This window comes from Trachypithecus francoisi, unplaced genomic scaffold (assembly GCF_009764315.1).
Source record: "Trachypithecus francoisi isolate TF-2019V2 unplaced genomic scaffold, Tfra_2.0 Lachesis_group3, whole genome shotgun sequence".
NCBI lineage: Eukaryota > Metazoa > Chordata > Mammalia > Primates > Cercopithecidae > Trachypithecus > Trachypithecus francoisi.
Window position 1 is genome coordinate 10703353 of NW_022681468.1, and position 13541 is coordinate 10716893.

Here is a 13541-nt window from a genome sequence, read left to right on the forward strand (position 1 = left end):
CCTTCTGGGTTCAAATGATTCTCCTGCCTCAGCCTCCTGTGTAGCTAGGATTACAGGTGCCCACCACTACACAGGCTAATTTTTGTATTTTTAGTACAGACAGGGTTTCACCATGTTGGCCAGGCTGGTCTCGAACTTCTGAACTCAGATGAACCACCTGCCTTGGCCTCCAAAAGTGCTGGGATTACAGGTGTGAGCCACTGCACCTGGCCTCTAAAACTTTTTAATAAACTCGCTCCTGTTCTAAAACTTGCCTTGGTCTCTTACTCTGCCTTATGCCCCTCAGATGAATAGTTTCCCCAGAGGAGGCAAGAATTGAGTTGCTGCAGACCTCTATGGATGTGTCGCTGCTAACATTCACTCCTCTGGTGCAGGAACTCCCTTCCTCTTCCTTTCACGTGTCAACACATCAGGACCTCAAATTTTGGCTGGTAATTTCTATGGGAGCAGCAGGAGCTGGCACACCCTACATGGGAGCTACTATGGTTACCCTGAGCTTGTGTCCTCAGCTCCTAACAGCAACTTTCCCTTCTGGAGCTCCATGGCAGGTCCCTGATGGAGCTATTCCTGGGAACCACCTGCAAACTCTGAACTGATTGGTATTTCTACCCCCTGCCTTTCTTTTCTTTTTAAATTCTGAAAAAAGAATAATTCATGGTACTTCTCGATAATTTGCATTGCCAATTCCCTAGTTCTCATCTGTATGCTGAGGCTACAGGTCAACCATGTGACTGACTCGTGGCAAAGGGAAACCCATGTCTGTGTGATTCAAGCCAGAATCCACTTCCATAGCTACAGAAATGGAGGCCAAGTTGGTCTGGGGCTTATTTATCTAAAAGCTTTAGACAAAGCTTTAGACAAAGCTTTATCTAAAAGCTTTAATGACCACATGGCATGTGAGACAGAGAGATTTTTCTGCAAAAACCAACATCCCAGACTGCAAGTGATTTCTCCAAGATGTTCTTGAATTAATAATGGCAATAGGTCTCCTGAGAATAGTGGTTGCTTTCTTAAAAGGGTCTCCAATATGCTTCTTGGGTGCCCATATAAGGAGCCAATGCCCAAGATGCAGGGGATGTGCCTGTAGGTTTCCAGAACTGTAGCCTCTGCTCTGAGATGAAGTGAAAACAAGTAAGACTTGTACGCTAAGCTCTTTATCCTGTGCCCATCACCTAGTAGGCACTCAACGAATATTTGTTGAATGCATGGATGAACTGGCTCTTAGCTAACATGTATGTGGTTTGACGTTCAGAGATTTTTGTAGAGGATCCACTCCCCCACTTCCCATGTTTTCCATGGCTTTTCCTGGGATGTCTGGAATTGCCCCATGATGGCTTGTGGCTGAACACTTTACTCCTTCTCAAACGTCATTAACATACAAGATGAAAGAAGGCTCTGGAGAACCAGTGGGAGACAAGAGTGACTTTTTCCATGCTTGCTGTGTTTCTTGCTGTCTGCACTTGGAACTGTGGCGTCCTTCAGGGCAGGTGGTGGGCATCTCATCTGTGTGTCCTCTGGGTCTTGCACTGTGCTCAGTGCATGCAGGCACTCAGAAAAGTGCTCTGAACAAGCGATAGAGAGGACACTTTTGTCTCTTTAGTGTTGAGCGTTGGGCTTGGCACACAGTAGGTGCTCAATAAAGGCTTATTCCATGGAAGGCCAAGTATGATTTCTCAGGAACATTGGGAAGTGAGAAACATTTTGATCTCTGGAAAAGGCCACATCCAGGCTAGATAAAGAGGCTTTCAAATATCTTTCAATGAATGAGACCCATGCCTGACACACCTGCTTCCAAAATGTTCGTTTCCCCTCCTTTGACTCAGCCCCTGGTCATTGCCAGCGCAGATTAAGATGTTTCCCAGTGAGTTTCTGGAGGAGTTCCTACTGAGGAATCCCAGGGCCTGCACCCAGGTTCTTGGGAGAGAACCAAAGCACGGTGAAATGCTGGGCCCAGGCAGTGGGAGGCAGTGGGGCACCTGGCCTCTTCCCTCACCTTTTGAGTCAAGCCAGGAAGGACAGTGCCCTCTGTCCAACATTTACTCAGTGCCAAGCATTTACCAGCAGAATCCAGCTGAATCTGCACACGACCCTAGAGAGCAGGTGTGATCCCCACTTTACAGTAAATTAGGTAAAGCTAATTCTCAGGGGTGTTAACCAACTGGCCCAAGTTCCTGTGCGGAGAGTGGCAGAGCTGGCATCCACACCAGCTGCAGAGCTGTGCCCCCAATCTGGGGCTGCCTCCCACAAGATGGCTGCAAGGTGTCCACACACAGTGACGCCAGTCCTGGGTGCACTATGTGCACGCAGATGGGGGCCTGTGGTACCTCCATTTTACAGAGGAAGGAAGATGCTCGAGCCACCCAGCTCAGGAGGGGACTTGAGTCTGTAAGAGGGTCCTGAAGCCCAAGGCCTGGCTGTACTGGCCTCTTCTACTCCTGTCTCACAGTGGCCATGATATTCCTGGCATAGACCCCCCAACAGTCTCCCTGCCCCACCCCAAGTCTTGTCTCTCTTCAGTATTTCCCACCCCACCCCAGCCCCATCACACCTCAACTGTCTGTATTTCTGTCTGCATCTGAGATCTAAATCTCAGATCTGTCACACCAGTGCTCATACAAGGCCCCCCGGTGGCCCCTTCTGGGACATGTGCTATTTTCCAAGAATAGACACAAATCAAAAAGCTATCTACCTTGGAAACACTTCACACAAATACTTTCTTAATTAAATTCCATCTCTATCTCAGCACCTACTAATTTAAGCCCCTACTAATAAAATTCCATCTCTATTTCAGTAGGTGTATTAAGGACCTACTATGTGCCAAAGCCTGTGGGAAGTGTTGGTGGGTGCGTGGGAGAACCCAGGAGGTCTGCAGACCTCACAGGTATGGTGTTTCAAGCTGAGGAAGAGGGAAACGCATTCACCCTTGAATCCTCGATTTACCCTGTGCATCAGTACAAGGCCGGGGGATTACACGTGTCAGTACGTTTGATCAGCCCGTTTACCCTTGAGAGACAGAGGCTCAAAAGGGCTGAGCGGCTAACCCCAACGATAGGTGGTGGAGACTGAATCAGCTCAGGTCTCTGTTTTTCTCACAGTGAACACCATGACAGGTGGTGTGCATGAATGAAGGTGGGTACACAGGCGGCGCTGAATTCGGGCTGAGACTGGCTCTCAGTGGGGGCATGGTGGCAGCTGACGCTGAACAACCTCCAGGATTCATGTCTCCTCATTCACAGGGTACCTACAAGATCCCAGGAAACCAGAAACATGAGTAGGAGACAGAGTCTCAGTTCACAAGCTGTGTCACAAGCTGTGTCACCTGGGACAAGTACTTAAGTTTCTTAGCCTCATTGAACCGCCTAGGAACATGGAGAACGTAGCTGTGAAGAGGAAGGAGTGGACTGGGTGAAGCCCATGCACATGCTCTGTTTCCATGCATAGGGGATTCCCTGTAAGCACTGGGGGGAGGAGAGGGAGGGGAGCTCTGGGCTGGACTCTGTGTGTGGACAGCACTGAGGTCCCTGCCCCCAAGCCCTTTTCTCCAGGGAACACTGTGGTGGACACGCATTAGTTCTTCCTGGGGGTCAGAGACTGCCCTGAGAACTTGATGGGTGACAGCTTATTTAATGCTGACAGCAACCCTAGGAGAAAGTGCCATTGCTGTCTCTCTTTGACAGGTCGGGAAACTGAGGGCTGGAGAGGTTGAGAGACATCCCCACCCAGGTGACATGGCTGATGGTGAGAGAAGAGGTCTGAGCGTCAGTGCCTCTGCCCTTGACTGCATGCGAGGAGCTGGGGGCTCCAGCAGTGGGGGCGGGTGGGGACAGGGCACCTGCGCTGCCAGGTGGAGCTCTGTTCCCTCTCCATTCCCATCATACATGAAACATTCACAGCTGACACCCACCGACAGCCGAGGTATGTCAGAACTATTTCTCTTCCAGTTTCCCTTAGACCTAAGAAACACCCTTTGGATCCTAGCACTTATTGCTAAGCCTGTGTCTTCCAAGGAGAGAAGTAAAAAGGAGAAACAGTGGAGAAAAATGGGGCTGAGATGGGTTCTAAAGAGAAATCTACTGTCCTGGGAACTTTCTGGAGTCTGTCTTCCTGGGAAGGGGAGTGGTGAAGTGAACAACAGGTGCATCTGAGGGACTGGGGAACGCGTGACCATGGATCAAGGGGCGCTGCATTTCAAAAGACGACAGAGAAGGGAGGGAGGAGGCTTAGTCTGCTCTGGCTGCCGTGACAAAACACCATAGGCTGGACAGCTTAAACGGCAGAAATGTATTCCTTGCAGTCCTGGAGGCTTGAAGTCTGAGATCAAAGTGCTGGCCATTTGGTTTTTGATAAGGGCTCACTTTTTGGCTTGCAAACAGCTGCCTCTCTGTCCTCAAATGATGAAGACGGGGGAGGAGGAGAAGCGGGGGTGGGAGAGAGAGAGAGAGATAGCGCTCCACCTCTGGTGTCTCTTCCTGCAAGGACACTAACCCTTTTGAATCAGGGGTGCACCCTCACAACCTCATTTAACCTTAATTACTTCCTTACTCCACATACAGCCACACTTGGGGTTAGGGCTTCAACATATGAATTTGAGGGAACACAATCTAGTTTGTAGCATGAGGCAGTTGGGAAGGTGACATTTGAGACATCCTTGGGGGAGAGTTTGTGGTAGGGAGAAGGCTTCCCAGAGTCCATCAGAGAGATTCCCTTCTCTGATGCCTCCAGCATGCCTCAGTTTCCTCATCTATAAAGTGAAACTATACAGCTTCCTCACAGGGCTCCTATGAGCTGATAGTGAGAAAATCTATCTTGAATGCTCAGCACAGGGTCTAGCACACAAGAGGTATTTCTCTTCTTAGCTGGCCAGGGGGGTGGGGTCTGTTGCCTACCACTTGGCAACGGCTGGGCTTGCGACTTGCCTCGAGCAATGGAATGTGTGGAAGGGACACTGAACTTCAGAGCCGGGGCCCCCAGGTGCCTTGCAGCCCTCCCTGTCACCTCTCTTGGTATCCTGTGAATAAGCCTGAGCCAGCCTTTTGCGTCATGAGAGTGAGGCAGAGGAGAGTGAGGAGACGTATTCTAGACCATCCAGGTGCCAGCTGGTCACCGACTTTTGGGGAAGCCCAGCAAATATCAACCTGGCTGGCCCAGACCAGGAACATTACCCAGCTGACCGACAGAATTAAGAGCTACAAAAAATGATTGTGGCTGTAAGTCACTACATTTTGGAGTGTTTTGTTTTGTTTTTAAGCCCAGCAAAAGCTAAGTGGTAGCTGTATTATCTGTCCATCTGGCTGGTGTGTGTTTATATTGTACATGGCAAAGATCTTGGCAAATGTGAGGGATTTTTGTCTTTCTTATTAAACTGGAAGATGACCTCTGAGTTGCTCTTGAGGGGTACAACATCAGAACTGCTCTACGGCCTTGTTTTTTCCTCTGAATATTAAATTATATGAACATAAAAATTATACAGATAACCTGTGTACGTGTTCTCTGCGCAAAAACCTGGAACATCTGAGTCGAGGTCCTTTTGACCACGTCTGCCTCCCGGTCCTCTCCCCAGGGTAATCCTGGGCCCCCCCTTTCTCCCTGTGCATTTCTCTCTGTGAACCCACAGACACCGCAAAGCGGAGTTTTCCATCTTCTAAATGGCATTACGTCAATATTTTTCAACCATTTGCACTTTTGCCCAGTGATTACATTTTGGAGAACCTTTATCGAGATAAGAGTGGCCTCTCTGAGGATGTGTCAGCTCTCCCGCCCGAGGTCTGGCGCATGGCATGCTCTCAGTGACTTGTTCCTGAGGGAACGCCTGAAAGAATGCACATGGGCAGTGACGTTGTCATCCCGCCCGGCTTGCCCTGCTCCGGCACAGCCGCCTCACGGTCTGCACACCGCGACTCCGAGGTGAGCCCTGGTAGCCCCGCCTAGAGCTCCGGGAAGGACCACCCGGCACGCGGCCCTGGCATCTCATGGGAGGATGGGAAGAACTTCGAAGGCCACGGTCATTGCCATAGACACCAGGCTTACTCTGCTTGCACAGAGTAAGTGGGGAGGAGAGTGGAGGGGATAGACTTCAGCAACTTGGGGGAGGGGTGTGCGAGGTGGGGGCACCGCCCCTTTGGAGGATCAAAACGCATGCGCTCAAGCCTCCTCCGCTATACTCCAGCCTTGCCCAGGTCTCAGAAGGGAGGGCGGATTTCTCAGCTGCTCTGGTTTATATCCACACACAGATGGGGCCTGGTGCGAAGTCTCAGTACAGACGGTTTCTAGGACAGGGTTGTGTCTAAGGGACCTGAAAAATGGGAGCCTGAAGTCCCAGGAGCGCCCGATGCATCCCCTCTGCTCACTGCTCTCCAACCCATTAGACTCACATGCCAGATCAGGCCATTCCCCACCGCACAGCTAAACGCCAAGCAGCCTGTGTTCTGCCTGGAGCGCATTTTCTGTGACATTGGTCACGTTGTGGGCTGGAAGTCCAAAGGACACAGGTGTCTTGGGGATTCTCGTCCTGCCTTTCTTTCTGTCTTTCTTCCTTCCCCCTCTCCATCCTCCAGACATGATATATTGAGGGGCAGCGATACGCTGGGCAGTGCGGCAGGCACCGAGGATTTCAGGAGCCTGAGTCAAGTAGATGGGTCCTTGTGGGGGCTCACTGCTCAAGAGAGCAGCCCCCTCCCACTAAAACCCATTCCCTCGTGGTTAGAAGAGTTGGACAGGGCCTCATCTGCCTTAGAGTTCTTTAGGGAGCACCTTTCTCCTTGGTTAGTATTTGGGAGGAGGCAAGAGAGAGGAAAGTGCACTAAGGAGAGGCCTCCTGGAGCTTACGATCTAGTTGGGGACAAATACGTAGCTGGAAGGCAGTGAAGGCCTATGAGAAAGACACAGGAACAGTGACCCCAACAAAGTGGGTTGGTCAGGGCCCCAGGGTAGGGCCAGCCATGGCAAACCAGAGGAGGAAGATGCTGGGTGGGAGGGGGGGGCAGAGTGGGGCGACCCCTGAGACCAGGCAGAACCTAAAGAGAACCAGGCTGTCCTGTACTGGGGAGAGGGATCAGGTACCATGGGGACCCACCATGGGGCAGGCTGCCTCCACTTCAACAGCTGAGTAGGGTGACCAACTGTCCCAGATTGCCCAGGACCTGAAGGCTTCCCCGGACACCTGGCTTTCAGTGCTAAAACCAGGAAAGTCCTGGGCAAACAGGGATGAGTTGGTCACCCTCAGGCTGGGTCACTGGGCGAAGCTTCCCAGAGGCTAGATGAGCTGTAGCTGGGCCTGGAATGTGGTGCAGGCTGAAGCAGTCCAGGGAAAGGCTGTGGGCGGGGGGACTGCATCCCTGCCTGGGTTATTACAACAGGGAATGGTCTGGCCGGCTGGCCACCCACTACCAGCCTGAGATGAACTTTTGCTTTCACCACTGGCTGCACTTGAAACCAATGACGCAAGCCGAGGCATGTAAATAATGACTTCACGGCCACCTGGCCTGCATCCCGTGGTTGGGCAAGTCTGGAAGGGACCTGGGGATGCAATGACTGTAATCTCCACCATATGGCCTCCTTCCCTTCCTCACATGGTCAGAGGTCACTCCTTGTTTCCCCCAGGAGCATCCTGGGGCCGGAAAGAGGCAGGAGGCGGATGGGGCAGAGGTTCGGAAGCCCCAGTATTGACCGAGTGGCAGCGGCTCCCACTTACTGAGCTCTAAGCTGTGCCTCAGGGACCGGATGCTTAGAGGCCTCGTCTCAGTTCACCCCTGCAGTGATCCTCTACGGGAGGTGCTTGTGGTAGGGTTTCTTACATCTGCCGTCACCAATGACTGCAAATTTAGTGCTTAAAACAACATCAATTTAGTACCTTACAGTTCTGGAACTAGAAGTCCAAAATTATTCTCACTAGGCTAAAGTCAAGGTGTTGGTGGGGCTGGGTCTTTCTGGAGGCTTTCTGGAGCCTTTTCTTTTCTTGTTTCCTTGCCTTTTCTGGCTTGGAGAGGCAGCCCACACCCCCGGGCTTGTGGCCCCTTCCTTGTGATACTCCAACCTCTGGCTTCCTTTGTCACATTCTGACAGCTCATTCTGACCCCTGATCCCTGTCATGGGGATCTTTGTGATGACATGGGGCCCACCTGGATAATACAGGATGGTCTCCCATCTCAAGATCCTGACTTAGCCACCTCTTCAGAGTCCCTTATGCCATCTAAGGTAACACATTTGTGGGTTCAAGGGGTATCTTTGGAGGGCCTTCATCAGCCTAGCACAGTGCTACTCTTGCTCCCATTATACTGATGAGGAAACTGAGGTTCAGATAATGTGTGGGTCTTGCCCAAGGTCAGGGCCAGGATGGGTATCCAGCCCAGGCCCTGGAGGGCCACCACATTAGCTCATTTGGCTCGTGGGTCCCTTTGTGAAAACTAAGAGGAGGTGTTTGTCCTCTGGGCACAGGTGGCCCACACTGGGTACACAGCTTGGTGAGTGGCACGATCTGCACATCAGCCCATGGATGCCCCTAGGCCAGATGCCTCTGTGTAGTGACAGCTTGTCACTGTGCAGCCATATGTGGCCTCCAAGGCTGCTTCTGTCGTCTCTCTTAACCCGAGGGCTAATGATAAGCGGCCTACTTGTGGTGAAGATGGGATGATAGCACAAACGACGGTGGAGCTGCCTTCTCTGTGCCAGTTGTGTACAGAACTGCTTCCTCTTAAGTCCCCTAGGGGCAGCTGCCCCCCAAAGATGATAAAAGGGAGGGTGAAGAAGAGAGACTCTCCTGCTGGACTAGCCAAATGACCTTGCCTAGTCTTTAGGAAGGGCTAGTTCTCAGACTTACCTTCTCTGGTGAGGTTGGCAAACGTTTTCTATAGAGGGCCAGACCGTAATTATTTTTTACTTTGCTGGCTATGTGGCCTCTGTTGCAAATACTCAGCTCCTATTGCGGTGCTTAAACAGCTGTGGACAAGGATTAAACTCTTGGGAGTAGCTGTGTTCCAATAAAACTTTATTTATAAAAATAGGAAGTGGGCCAGACTTGGCCTCTCCTTAGTGCATTTTTCTCTCTCTTGCCTCCTCCCAAATACCAACCTAGGAGAAAAGAGCTCCCTAAAGAACTCTAAGGCAGATGAGGCCCTGTCCAACTCTTCCAACAATGAGGGAATGGGTTTTAGTGGGAGAGGTCTGCTCTGTTGAGCAGTGAGCCCCCTCAGGGGCAGTCACTGCTAGGGTCTGTGAGCACACACTGTGTGTAAGACAACTGCTGATGTCATCTCCTTACATTTATAGGACGCTCCTCCATTGTATTCCCCGGAAGTAGAATCATAAACAACCTCACATCCCCCACCAGGATACCCAATACAAAGGCGGGGGCGGGGTGACTTTGATGGGATTTCATAAATATTCACAGAGCTAGAACCAGTCTGAAATTAACAGGCTGGCTAATAATTTCATCCCCTCTATCCCTTTCCAAACAGACGTTCTTTAAGTCCAGGGTTGTTAACACAACACCTACAGGGCCACACAAGTAAGACAAGGCTAAACAGCTGCTGTAGAACAACCTGGAGTTTCAGGGAGGCTTCCCTTAACTCACGCTGGGCCAGGGCTGCTGTACAAAAGGAGGACAACACGCCATTTGTCAAAACATTTTAAAGATAGGATTCAGCTAATGAATTGTGAGCAAAATATGCCCTCTCCTTTTACCTGGGCAGATGCACCTTTGCACCCTGGAAGGAAGGCTGGGTTTGAGCATAGCCTTCTGGGAATCTGTGATGGTGACTTTTATGTCAATTTGGCTAAGCTATGGTGGCCCAGATATTTGGTCAAACACAGTCTAGCTGGTGCTGTGAAAGTATTTTTTAGATGTGATTGACATTGAAGTTACTAGACTTTGAGTTAAACAGATGACCTTCCATCATGTGGCTGGGCCTCATCTAATTTGTTGAAGGCCTTAGGAGATAGACTTTGCCTGACTTTCCAGCCAGTTGCCCTTTGGAATTTGGACCTAAGACAGCAATATCTGGCCTACCAGCCTGCTCTACAAATTTCAGCCAGCCCTACTTGCCAGGAGCCACAATTGCACAAACTAATTCCTTATTCCTTAAAATAAATCTCTTTCTCTCTCTCCTTCCATGTACACACACACACACACACACACACACACACATACAATATTGGTCTGTTTCTCTTGTGAACTCTAATAGTGGCTTTTCAGGGTTCTGTGCTGGGGTGTGGTGCCCAGGACAGTGGGCCTGGCCCCAGGTCTGCCCCCCTTGTCTTCCCACCCACAGCTTGAACTGTATTTATTTACTTATTTAGAGATGGAGTTCCACTCTTGTTGCCCAGGCTGGAGTGCAATGGCGCAGTCTTGGCTCACTGCAACCTCCACCTCCCGGGTTCAAGTGATTCTCCTGCCTTAGCCTCCCGAGTAGCTGGGATTACAAGCATGTGCCACCATGCCTGGCTAATTTGTATTTTTAGTAGAGACAGGGTTTCTCCATGTTGGCCAGGCTGGTCTCAAATTCCTGACCTCAGGTGATCTGCCCACCTCAGCCTCCCAAAGTGCTGGGATTACAGGCGTGAGCCACCATGCCCAGCCAGCTTGAACATCTTGAACATGCCCTTTCCTCAGGTCACAGACAGCTGCTCCTGAACCATGGCAGTCAGCTCTCAAAAGTACGAGCACAGACAGAATTCTGGGGTCCTGAGTACAGAAGTGTGATGTAGAAGGGGGATAACAGAGTCAGGTGGACATGTCTTCTGGCCTTTGGAGCCCTTGCCTTGTGGGGAAGGAGCATGTAAGAGGAGGACAGGGAGGGCCTTTAAAACAGAGGGTGCAGGGCAGGCTCCCCTTTTCCCTGGGCTAGGGGGCCGGGCATGAACTGCTGTTCTAAGCACGGGCAGGCAGCCGCTGTGTGAATCTTTCCATTTTCTCCAGAAAAACCAGAAATCCAAATTTTCTGTTGCTGTTATTGTTGGCAACCAGTTTAAGTGAGTTTCACCACAAGGTGCAGGCTGAAGACGTTTCTGAGAATGTTCCGCTCGTTGGCCCCATTTCTGGGTTTACGGGGTATGAGGACTTTGTCAAAATTTGTTGAACAGTATACATAGTTTTCTTTCTGTACGTTGTACTTCAATGCAAAGCTTTATTCAAACAAAGCAGAGCCATCAGAGGTCTGAGGACTGGGTTCGGCCTGTTCACCTGTCTGGGTCCTGGCTTGGAAGATTTGCTTGGCATTTATTTTGGGGGTGGGGCAGGGTGATCCCAGGGAGTTATCAGTTAATTTCCTTTCTGGGACCTCGTGGTTTAGGGGCTATTTCTCATAAGGGAACATGATTTCCTGAAAAGTACTAGGGGGAATCTCAGAGCTTCTTCTGTTTTTCTTTGCAGCCACCAGCGGGCGACAACCCACTGACCCCAGAGGCTGCCGGGGTCTGTTCCCATCCCTAACACCACACTGCCCCCTGCTGGTCCTGGCTCACTGCATTTTTCCATACCACTGATTTTCTAGGACCAGTAACTCATAATTGCCCCTGGGAACAAATTTTGGTAATAAATTAAGTGTTTTGGAATTTCTTGGGCAAGGCAGGATTTTGAATGTGCTTCCAGGGAGTCAAAAATTGAGGGTCAACACAGGTGCAGACAAACACAATACTCCTTGTGGGAGGAGAGTGCAGGTAGGGAGGAGGGGAGCACAGGCAGGGAGGAGGGAGGTAGGGAGGAGGGGAGCATAGGGAGGGAAGGGGGAGGTAGGGAGGAGGGTAGTGTAGGTAAGCGAGAAGGGAGGGCATCTCGGCTGTACCACATGCTCCTCTGAAAGCCGCTCCAGCTCACACGACCTCCTGATTCTGCAGGCCTATGTGTGTAAGGGAGCCCAGGAGCTCATGGCTCTGAGCGGCCCACCAAGGATTTCGCCTCTGAACCAGCTTCTAGCAGCACTTGGAGCCAGCCAGTGGGAGTCACACGGGGTCATCACACAGCCACGTGCCTGTGACTGACCGGTCATCCATCAGATGGTGTTTTCATGTTCACATTTGCCCAGTAGTGCTCTTGCCCCCTCCCCCAAACAAAAGGAACCCTAAGCACACTGCAAGGTGGGGGAAGCCTTGAGTGGATATAAGAAAACCTTCGTCAGTGGCTTCATAACAAGTATCTTTTTCACAGGGTGGAAGCAGTCACTGTTGGGTTCAGACCCTGTAGCAACTGGGGCTCTGTGTTTCTCCTCTTCAGGGCTATCTGGATGGACACGACAGCTTCCATCCTAGGATCCACACAGTTGGCTTACAGAGCAAGAAAAAGGATGGACAAGGCTTGGGTGAGAGGGCAGATGAAACTCAGGGCTGTGGCTTCTGTGGTCAGTGTTTACGATGACCCTGGGCTGCAGAGAGCTCTCTAAGGCTCTGGTGTTAGTGTCCAGCTTCTGAAGAGTGATTGCTGATTGCTAATTTCAATCCCAGGCATCTAATTAATCAATGGAGGATGGAGTGCCTTGGGTTGTGGGGTCTAGAAGAACTGAATTTGAAGCCTACCCTGTCACTCTCTGGCTCTGTGATATTGGACAGGTTGCTTAACCTCTCTGAGTTTTGGCTTCCCTATCTGTAAAATGTAGATGAGCATGTCTAGCTCTCATGCGAGTTAGGGTCATTTCTTTTGGTGTGTTCCCCAGAAACAGACCTGAGACCAGGGTTCAATGCAAGTGATTTATTAAGGAAGTGCTTCTGGGAAATGGGAATGTTTGCAGGAAGCAAAGCCACGGTAGCAGTTTCAGGCAGTGTCCTGCTGGGGGCAGCCTCAGTTTGGTCCTGCAGGGAGTTCTGGGGTGTAAGTTGTTAGAGCCCATTGGAGGCAAAGGGGCTGGGACACCTGTCATCAGTGCCACCATGTGGGAGGAGGAAGGGAGCAAACTGCCTGGTCTTCCCAGCTGCTCCCTCTGTGTGGGGAAAGCTGCTGCTCCCATAGCCAGAGGGCAGCCTGCAGGGGTTTCAGTTACAGACAGAGGCACACTGCTGCTGGGAGCTGTGCACACCAAAATGCACCAGCCCTCTGAGGATATCTGGGCAGTGCACTGCAGGGCTCCTGTGTGGTCAAATTTAAAAATGTATGTGAAATACCTTAGGTTGGAGAAGCAACAGAGATTTATTTCTTGCGGCTCTAGAGGCTGGAAGTGCAAGAGCAAAGTGCCAACAAGGTTGAGTTCTGGTGCACCCCTTCCAGGTTGCAGAGGGCCGTCTTATTACATCCTCACTCAGCAGAAAGGGGGCGGGCGAGAGGGCTCTCTGGGGTCCCTTTGATGAGGGAACTTCCCATTCATGTGGCTCTACCCTCATAATCTAATCACCTTCAGAAGATCCCCTCCCCGCCCCCGCTACATCCTAATACCATCACATTAGGGGTTAGGATTTCAACACAGGAATTTTTTCGGGGGGTGGCAGAAATATTCAGTCCACTGCATGAAAGATTTCTGCAAACTACGAAGTGGGATGCATAATGTGGGTTATGGTAGGCTTCCCGGAGCAGTAGTAATGACAAAGGGCTGTACTGGGGCTGCCCCCCACCCCACTCTACT